This window comes from Lipotes vexillifer, unplaced genomic scaffold (genome assembly GCF_000442215.2).
Source record: "Lipotes vexillifer unplaced genomic scaffold, Lipotes_vexillifer_v1.1 scaffold751, whole genome shotgun sequence".
Classification (NCBI taxonomy): Eukaryota; Metazoa; Chordata; class Mammalia; order Artiodactyla; family Lipotidae; genus Lipotes; species Lipotes vexillifer.
Window position 1 is genome coordinate 2,008,635 of NW_006799727.1, and position 9,553 is coordinate 2,018,187.

The window sequence follows — 9,553 nt, forward strand, 5'->3', positions numbered from 1 at the left end:
GTTTGTTCTGCAGAAGGGAGCACAAAGTGATCCTGTGAAACAGCATTAATGAAGTTCTTGTACATCTCAGTTGAGAAGCATTCCATCACAGGCCTTAGACAATCAGTCTTCAGCAAGAGACGGGGAGGAACAGCTGGGCTCTCTGAGAAGACTGCTGTATGTCTGCCTTCGCTAGGCGATTAGCGTGATGGTAGCCATAGCAACTGCAGCATCTCCATAGTAACACGTAGCCGAGACAGGTGCAGTTGCATCACAAGGCTGTTTGTTGCCTGGCAAAAGGACAGGCCATTAGTACTTAGATATGGGCTGTTGCCTTAGAAACAAATAACCCTACATAGCAACTACAGTTGGCTTGAAAGATTTGGGGGCAAAAAAGGTTGTAGCAGCTTTTGTCTATGTTCATAAAAATCAGTGGAAGCATACTTTATTGGAAATGACAACTTGAGGTCATATAGCTGTAGGAGATAAAATGGGATTTTCCAAAGCAGCCCAGCCAGCATTGTAGAAATGTCCAGAAGGGCAGAGCCATATGCTTGGTTTTCTCCTTGTGGCCGTAACCACTCCTGAAATGGGAGAAAACTGGGTTTGGAGTGGAGACTTACTGATATGCAGGGTTGATGGGGGAGGGGATGACCCTCATTATTGGAATAATTCCCAGATTCTCATGTTCCTTTGTCATTCTGCTCCCCTCACCCTCCACACCCCACAGAAAACCCTTCACTTTCCTCCCAGTTTGTACCTCGGAAGTATTTCGTATCCTTTTGCTTCTAAGAAGTTAAGAACATAAGTGTTATTCACTGGGTCACATCGCTGGTTCATTTAGGCCAGTATTTTGTTGCCAAACGCGACCCCAAGGGAAACACAGTAATTATTTAATAATTTGAAGGATTATGGTAGAGCTCTAGAGGTTGCAAGAGGAATGCATACTCAGGCGAGAGGCTTTATGAGCTGGCCTAAGCCTAATGATGTCATTTGATTTTTTAATATAGGAATAAAAATGCAGATGAACTGGAACTTTTGTAACGAAAATAATTTCCAAACGAAAACTTCAGATCCCAGTATGTCACATCCAGTTCCTTTTCTCCCAGTTGACTGAGGGGAAAAGAAAGTTTCTGCCTCTACCCATGCGGGAGCTTAGATTTCACCTCCATAAAGATTACTGGATGTGGAGTGAGAAGACAGACCAGATTTCAGCCTGCCTCTTCCATGTCTGAACTCTAAGAACAAGTCACTTTCTCTTTCCCGGGGACTATAGTTCCTTCATCTGAAAGCTTAGAGTTTGCTTCAGTATCCTGTAGTGTGTAAAATTGTACTAAGGGTCCTAAATGCTGGATGATTGTATAATATTCGTATAGCTGACAGTGATGTAGTCCTGTTCTAAGCCATCGGGCCACTTGTGGACGTGACTTAGGGAAGGTGGAAGTGGGACAAAGCGAGTCATTAAACAGGGACCACAAATGATGACCTGACACGATCTGGCTGGGTCCTCTGTGATGCAGGGAATCACCTGTCTGCCCCGCAGGATTGCTGTGAGGGGCACCTGGGAAGCACTTGGATTTCACAGAGCTGGTACTTAGCATGCTGAAGATGGTGATTATACTAGATGGGTGGTTATTGCTAGTACTTGCAGGTGTGCTTGGCAAGTAGTGCTCTGAACCAAGCTGCAGGTGGCTGGAAACTCTGCAGGGAAAATGAAGCATCTGAAAACACTGACCCCGAAAGCTTGTTCACGTCCAAATATGATGCTCAATACTGCCACACGGAGATTGTGCCTCTGTTTTCCAGTATACCCTTTTGAATATTTGTTAGAAACATCACTGTGATCTCTGTCTTCATCTTCACTGTGTGCTGCACTTTGTTCTTCCTGTGTGCCGTGTCCAAATTTCCCTTTTTTAGAAGGACATCGGTTATACTGGATTAGGGGACTACCCTATTCAGTATGATCTAATCTCTTTTTTTTCGGTGGTACGCGGGCCTCTCACTGTTGTGGCCTCTCCCGTTGCGGAGCACAGGCTCCGGACGCGCAGGCTCAGTGGCCATGGCTCACGGGACCAGCCGCTCCGCGGCATGTGGGATCTTCCCGGACCGGGGCATGAACCCGCGTCCCCTGCATCGGCAGGCGGACTCTCAACCACTGCGCCACCTGGGAAGCCCAGTATGATCTAATCTTAACTAATTACATCTCCAATGACTCTATTCCCAAATAACATCACATTCTGAGGTACTGGTAACCAGGACTTTAATGTGAATTTTTTTTTGTATGTTGGAGGGGGAACACAAAATTCATCCCATCACAACCCTTTTCGTAAGTAAGGCATTTCACTACTAAAAATATGGAGAAGCAGAAAGTAAGGAAGTGTTCAGAAAACAAGGATGTAAAAAGCATACCAGAGCCAACCTGAATTTGCTCCCAGTGGCCAAAGCTGGGATAATATGAACAACAAATAAATAACATAGCATTGGGATATAACCCCAAATATAAAATACATGTCTGTGAATCCATACTGATATAAATAAATGCTCAAATAAATAAATGAGTGTAGAGACAAATTTCCCATACGGAAGAATTCTAAATAATTTAGAATTAGTTTAACTCCCCACCCCTTGAGTGGCTGCACTTAATGACTTACTTCCAAAGAGCAGAGTATGGAAAGGGGGTGGAAAAGGAAGTTTATGGTGGAAAACCTGGCAAACACTACCTAGGCCAGGTGGTCAAAGCTAACAGCATCTGTGATGTGAAGTTGACAAGAGGTACCAGTGATAACGATGCCAAGAAATGATCCCTTCACCTTTGTTGTCCTCCTCCCCCAGATCTTCTCTGTAATCAGAGAAATAACTTCTCTGTAATCAGAGAAAAACATTAGGCAAGGTTTTGTGCCCAAGGTGGTGCGGCGGGGGGGGGGGGGCTTTTAAAAAAACCTGACTAATTGTCTTCAAAGCTGTCAGGTCATCAAAAACAAGGAAAGTCTGAGAAACTGTTAGAGACCAGAGGCTCCGAAGACATGGTGAGACATGGTGACTAAATGGGTAATGGGATCTCTTGGATAGGTTTCTGGAACAGAAAGAGGACATTAGGGAAAAACGAGTGAAATAGGAATAAAGTGTGCAGTTCAGTTGATGGCAACGTATCAGTGTTGGTTCCTTAGTTGTGACAAATGTACCATAGTAACCTAAGATGTTAACCTTGGGCAAACTGAGTGTAGGGTCTGTGAGAACTCTCTGCACTGTCTCTGTAACTTTTCTGTTAAAGAAAAAGCAGTCCCCGATGCACAGACTAGTTGAGTCTATCAATTTAAAATAACCACGTCCCTTTTGTTGTAATGGAAAGTGAAAATCACTGCATCGCTGAGCAGTTTGCCCGACCCATTTGGAGTCTGTCTCTATCATGTTACAAGACAACTGAAGAGCTGATAATGACCAGGAGCTCTTGCTTTTACCTCATTCTCCCTAGGATCTGCTGAGCCGTACAAGGGGCTTGGCTGTAAGTTGGCTCTTACAGTTCTTGGAACTCTATTTCTGTGAAATGACGCTCAACTGTGCTTGGTAGGGTCCCCGAGGTCAAGCTGCCCATGCCAAATCAACTTCTTTTTGTTGCCAGCATTTGCCAGTGTGACTTTCAGACTCTAGGTCTGGAAAGAGGAGGGAGGGTGGTGTAGTTGGGTTTCTTCAGAAAAGTCCTGTTATCTGGTTTAATGGTTTTGTTGCCTGTGCCCCTCTTTCGTGGACGTGGGATTTCTCATTAATGGATATGCACATTTTAGTGCTTTTGATAAAGATATTGCCAATTTGCCTTACAATTTTAGACTCTGTTCCAATCTACACTCCCACCAACTTTTTAGGAATTTTCCCTTTTCTAATCTTTCTCCGTGTCTGATGGTTAAATAAACAGCTCCCCAGTGGGTGACCTTGACTTTTATGATTTTGATCCTTTATAGTGGGGGCCCTTAAACTTGACAATACTCAATTCACACCCCTTAAATAGTGGGCACCCCAAAACAATGTTTATGACAACAGATTGTTTTCAAAAGTTATGTATAGGGTCTTATGTAGCATCCTCTCTGGGATAGGCACCAATCCAAAATCAGTTTACAGAAAAAAAGTTTCAGTCATCTCTCACCATAGGCGGGAACAGGTTTTATGATGAATCAAACAGGATGGTTTATAGAGAGTTCCCTGGATGATCATTTTTTCAGAGAAGGGAAATTTAGTAAAATATACCTAATTTGGGAGCCAGAGCCACTATAGTTTTATGCTTCCTTGGTACCTCCAAAGAAATCTCAGCATCTTATATGCCTCTGGTCTATGTGATGGGGCAGCCATGGTTGGGCTTTAGAGGAACATAAACCCTGATTGAGGGGACTTCTGTTCCCCAATGCACCTTTCACTTTTTGCTTAAATATCTTTAAAAATAATGACAACGTATTTTGTATAAAGTGTTATAGCCTAACATGTACAAAGTTAGAAAAATCCATAAGACTTTTATTTGCTGATCTAGGTCTGAAGATTTATTTTTTGGATGACTTTAAAGTTTACAGAGTCAAAACATCTCAAGAAAGTTTCTGTCGCTCTCACCTATTTTTTTTTTTTAAAAAAGAAAATTCCGAACATTTAAGCTTATCATTTAGCTCCTTATGTTTCTTTTTGCTTCTTCAGAGCAGTTTAATGAGCCGCAAAAGATACGTTCGTTAATGACCTCTCCAAAGGTTTTGGCCTTTCAGATATTGAGGGTCTTAATGAAAATGGCTGATTTTAGTGCTGACTCACCAAAAGGTTTTATTTTTATCCTGCCTGCTGCCCTATTCATGTGCTTTGAGCTTATTCTTTATAATTTTTAAAAATGCCTACATAGCAGAACAATACTGCTAAGGATATAGAAATTGTACAGAGTGGTCAGTATATGTTTGAATGAAGGAAATCATCAGGGATTCCTCACCAGGTAAGTAAGTATTGGCCGAAGGAGAGACCTGATGATGGCAGATGGGGGATTGCGTTGGGAGGAGGTAGGAGAGGTGGGGTGTTTAGGGAACTCATCCTTTTAGACAATTAAAAGATTAGAAAATCCTTACAATGTTAAGCTTGTTAACATAACCATGTTAATTCCCCCACTAAAATGCTGAATTTGTACACAGCAAGGAATAGCTTATTCATTGCTCGGATAACATCCAATAATTTTTTAACTTATAAGACATCTTTCATTCCAGTTATTCAGAGTGGTATGCATTTAATTGTTGGCAGAAGAACTGCAAAGCCAAAATAAAATCAGTTTTAACTTGTATTAAAGGGGTTTGTTAGATTGTTGTGTCATCGCAACTTTTAATTCAGTCAAGTATAAAGAATGAATGTGAGGATTTAGATTAGTTACATCATTATTACACATTACACGCCTTATATTTACTTGTAAGCGACATATTTGATGGAAACCATGAATAGTTTTTTAAAAGCTCCTCATGGGCTTCCCTGGTGGCGCAGTGGTTGAGAGTCCGCCTGCCGATGCAGGGGACACAGGTTCGTGCCCCGGTCCGGGAAGATCCCACATGCCGCGGAGCGGCTGGGCCCGTGAGCCATGGCCACTGAGCCTGCGCGTCCGGAGCCTGTGCTCCGCAACGGGAAAGGCCACAACAGTGAGAGGCCCGCGTAAAAAAGCTCCTCATATACAATACACTTACTTGTGTAAGTGTAATTAAAAAGTGCGAGGTATTAGGTATTTTGAAAGCATATGCGTTAAACTGCAACATTATGCTTAATTTTTTAAAGGACAATATTCTTTTAAATTTTAAAAATCTTTTAAAATCAGTGTGAAGCTTCATTGTGCTAAATATATTGAAGGATGTGCTAAATTAATGTGGTAAAATGAATATGGGGTTGAATGACAAGATTTTCTAGTAATAGTACTTTGAAGTACAAACTTTGTTTTGTTAAAAAATTGGAGGAGACATCATGGAAAAGGCTTGCAATTGTAGGGGTTCACTCATGTAAAAAACAATGCTCATTTACAGTGTGAGCTTTAAAAATCCATTAGTTAGCTATGATTTTCTTTGCATATCACATCATATTGTCTATTGACTTCCATTCTATTTTCTGAGTTTGTCTTGGAATATTTTTAATCTCAGCATTTTGCCTGCAGTATGCTGTCCATTGTATATTTCATCCTCATTTCATCCTCCGTTATTTTATTTAGATGGAAAATAGTCTCTGTTATCTTTGAGCTCTTATGTACTAGGTGTATCGTATGAATATAGTGCCCAGTCATCCAATTTCATCCTGTTTTCACACTCACTTTGAAAGTTGAATGTTTAAGCAGCTGGGCTGATTATATCTATTTTACTCAGGTGCGGAGTGAAACTCATGGCCAAAAGAGAGCCGAGCTGTGTTCTTTTTCATCCTCTGAACTCTTGGGGTGCCCTCAGTCCCTGTTTGGTATTCTGTCAGCAGAAGTGTTAGGATCTCTTTAAATCTGCTACGGATAAATTTCTGTTGATCTAACTACTGAGATAATGGATAACAAAGGGGTTCTGTGTCCCTGATTCTTGGTTAGAAAGTTGAAGTGTTGATGGACTCAGCGGGAGTCTGGGGTCTTTACCGATTTGCTTCCTGTTTATTTGCACCTCCAAATAGCCAAGCGGTGGACCTGGCAGATTCCTGGTCAGAGCATCTTAGGGACCGACCTGCATTCTGCATGTTTGTCAACCCCCTCACCTTCTCAGAGGGGGAGAAATTGATCTCCATGTTAGAAATATGAAAGAGCTGTCAAAAACGCATGGAATCAGTGACGTACAACATGAGACAACAGACTGCACACTCTGTTTTGCAGCAGGGGAAAATCGGCAAATTAAAAAAAAAAAATTTTATTGGAGTACAGTTGCTTTACAATGTTGTGTTAGTTTCTACTGTACAGCAGAGTGAATCAGCCACATATGTATCTCCCCTCTTTTTTGGATTTCCTTCACATTTAGGGCACCACAGAGCATTGAGTACAGTTCCCTATATAGTACGTTCTCATTAGTTATCTAAAAATCGGCAAATTTTTCATCACAATAGAAAATTAAAACCAACCACTGCCATTTCTAAGACTCCTCTTTCTCCAAATTCTGGTTACACTAAACACTCCTGGATTTTATAGACTAAAAAGGAGGGGGATTAAGAAGTAGAGGCCTAATATAATTAGATTAGACAGTAGAACCCATCATTCACAAAAGATTTGAGGAAGGAAGAATGGGGGTGGGGAGAATTCGTGTAATATAAGTGCGTCAGCTGTGAATTAATGTTGGTCAAAAGTGTACTGTAAGTAGTTTCAGGTTATATTAATAAAAGGTGAGTATTTGAACAAGTGATATGATGACCAGTAATTCCCACTTTCAGCGTAGACCAGACCTCACTGCGATGTTTCTGACCAGGTGGGAGGGGGACTTTAAGATAATGAGAGAAGTGGTGAGGCTGGTGGAAGAGCTGGAAATGTGTGATCTGGAGAAAATACTTTTGGAAGATCAGCATGCCAGCCGTCTTCAACTTCTGCTAGGGGGGATTTGGGTCCAGTGGGTTGAAGTTATAGAAAGAAAGATTTGGGCTCACTTAAAAAAGATCTCTCCAACAGAACAGCATCTAACAATGCCAGACACATACCAGGATCTGGGTAACTGTTTGGGTGGGTAAGTGTTTGGGTGGATGGGTAACTGTTTGGGTGGGTAAGTGTTTGGGTGGATGGGTAATTGTTTGGGTGGGTAAGTGTTTGGGTGGCTGGGTAAGTGTTTGGGTGGCTGGGTAAGTGTTTGGGTGGGTAAATGTTTGGGTGGATGGGTAAGTGTTTGGGTGGGTAAGTGTTTGGGTGGATGGGTAACTGTTTGGATGGGTAAGTGTTTGGGTGGGTAAGTGTTTGGGTGGATGGGTAAGTGTTTGGGTGGGTAAGTGTTTGGGTGCATGGGTAAGTGTTTGGGTGGGTAAGTGTATGGGTGGATGGGTAACTGTTTGTGTGGGTAAGTGTTTGGGTGGGTAAATGTTTGGGTGGATGGGTAAGTGTTTGGATGGGTAAGTGTTTGGGTGGGAAAGTGTTTGGGTGGATGGGTAAGTGTTTGGATGGGTAAGTGTTTGGGTGGGAAAGTGTTTGGGTGGATGGGTAAGTGTTTGGATGGGTAAGTGTTTGGGTGGGAAAGTGTTTGGGTGGATGGGTAAGTGTTTGGATGGGTAAGTGTTTGGGTGGGAAAGTGTTTGGGTGGATGGGTAAGTGTTTGGATGGGTAAGTGTTTGGGTGGGAAAGTGTTTGGGTGGATGGGTAAGTGTTTGGATGGGTAAGTGTTTGGGTGGGAAAGTGTTTGGGTGGATGGGTAAGTGTTTGGATGGGTAAGTGTTTGGGTGGGAAAGTGTTTGGGTGGATGGGTAAGTGTTTGGATGGGTAAGTGTTTGGGTGGGAAAGTGTTTGGGTGGATGGGTAAGTGTTTGGGTGGGTAAGTGGATGGATGGGGAAGTGGGTGGGTAAGTGTATGGGTGAATGGGTAACTGTTTGGGTGGGTAAATGTTTGGGTGGATGGGTAACTGTTTGGCTGGGCAACTGTTTGGGTGGATGGGTAACTGTTTGGGTGGGTAAGTGTTTGGGTAGTGTGTGAACCAGCTACTCTTGGGATGCTAGTCAAGTTGAGATGACCAGCTGCCAGGGTCCCTTGAAGAGATTTAATTATTGCTGGGAGAATTGCAAGGTCATCCCTTCCAGCTCTTGCAATGTTCTGTTTCTAAGTCTGTTGAGCTGCCAGCACAGGAGAGTAATGGAATATCACTTGGTAGCGTGGTGTTTGTAGTTCTCCAAGCCCACAGTGTAGGGTGGAAACAAAACACAGGGAAGATATGGCTTTATTACTCAGAAATGAGAGGTCAGATTCTTCTCTTGAAATTGTTAAGTCCAGATTTCAGGCCATAATGGGACTAATTTAGTTACTCTTCATTCTGTGTCACCCAGTATTTTGATTCCTGCCCTATAATTACCTCTCTTGTTTTAGTGACACTTCTTTGCATTTCCTTCCGTGTGAAGAAAATTATCACTGCGGTGTTTTGCCAAGCAGAAGATCATTTCCAAAAGCTGTCCATCAAATCATCCAGACCTTCCTCCTATTGTTTATCCACTGAATTAACGAGAGCAACACCCACCCTTTGTATAAATCTCTGTGGAAGAGCCAAACCCCTGTCCTTATTCTGTGGTATCACATGTTTTGGGCCTGGTCACATTCTTAACCTTTTGTTTTTTTCTTACGTAAGGGCCACGTCGCGTTATTTGTCAAACCATCTTTGAGACTGCTGTGTATGTGGAAGGTGCAGGAGGAGTGTGAGAAGCGTCACACGTTAATCCCACATTCATTGCTAACTCTTGCTGATTTTTCATTCATCTGGAGACAGCATCCATAAACCCTTTAGACACATTTCTTAATCCTTATCTTCTTAGATTGAGTTGCTTAATCACAGTAGTCCAAGTAGAGACATGTATACGGTGTGTTTACCTACTTTAAATGGAAGCTTTTGGTCAAAGTCAGTTAGCCACCCATATCTCTCTAACACACTAGTACCCCGCCCC

The 9,553-nt window shown here is 42.4% G+C and overlaps 1 protein-coding gene across 3 annotated transcripts in view; it reads left to right on the forward strand.

The window, feature by feature from the left end:
• The window catches only part of FOXN3 (forkhead box N3), a 403,658-nt gene that overhangs the window by 220,765 nt on the left and 173,340 nt on the right, over nt 1-9,553 (forward strand). The window lies entirely within an intron of this gene.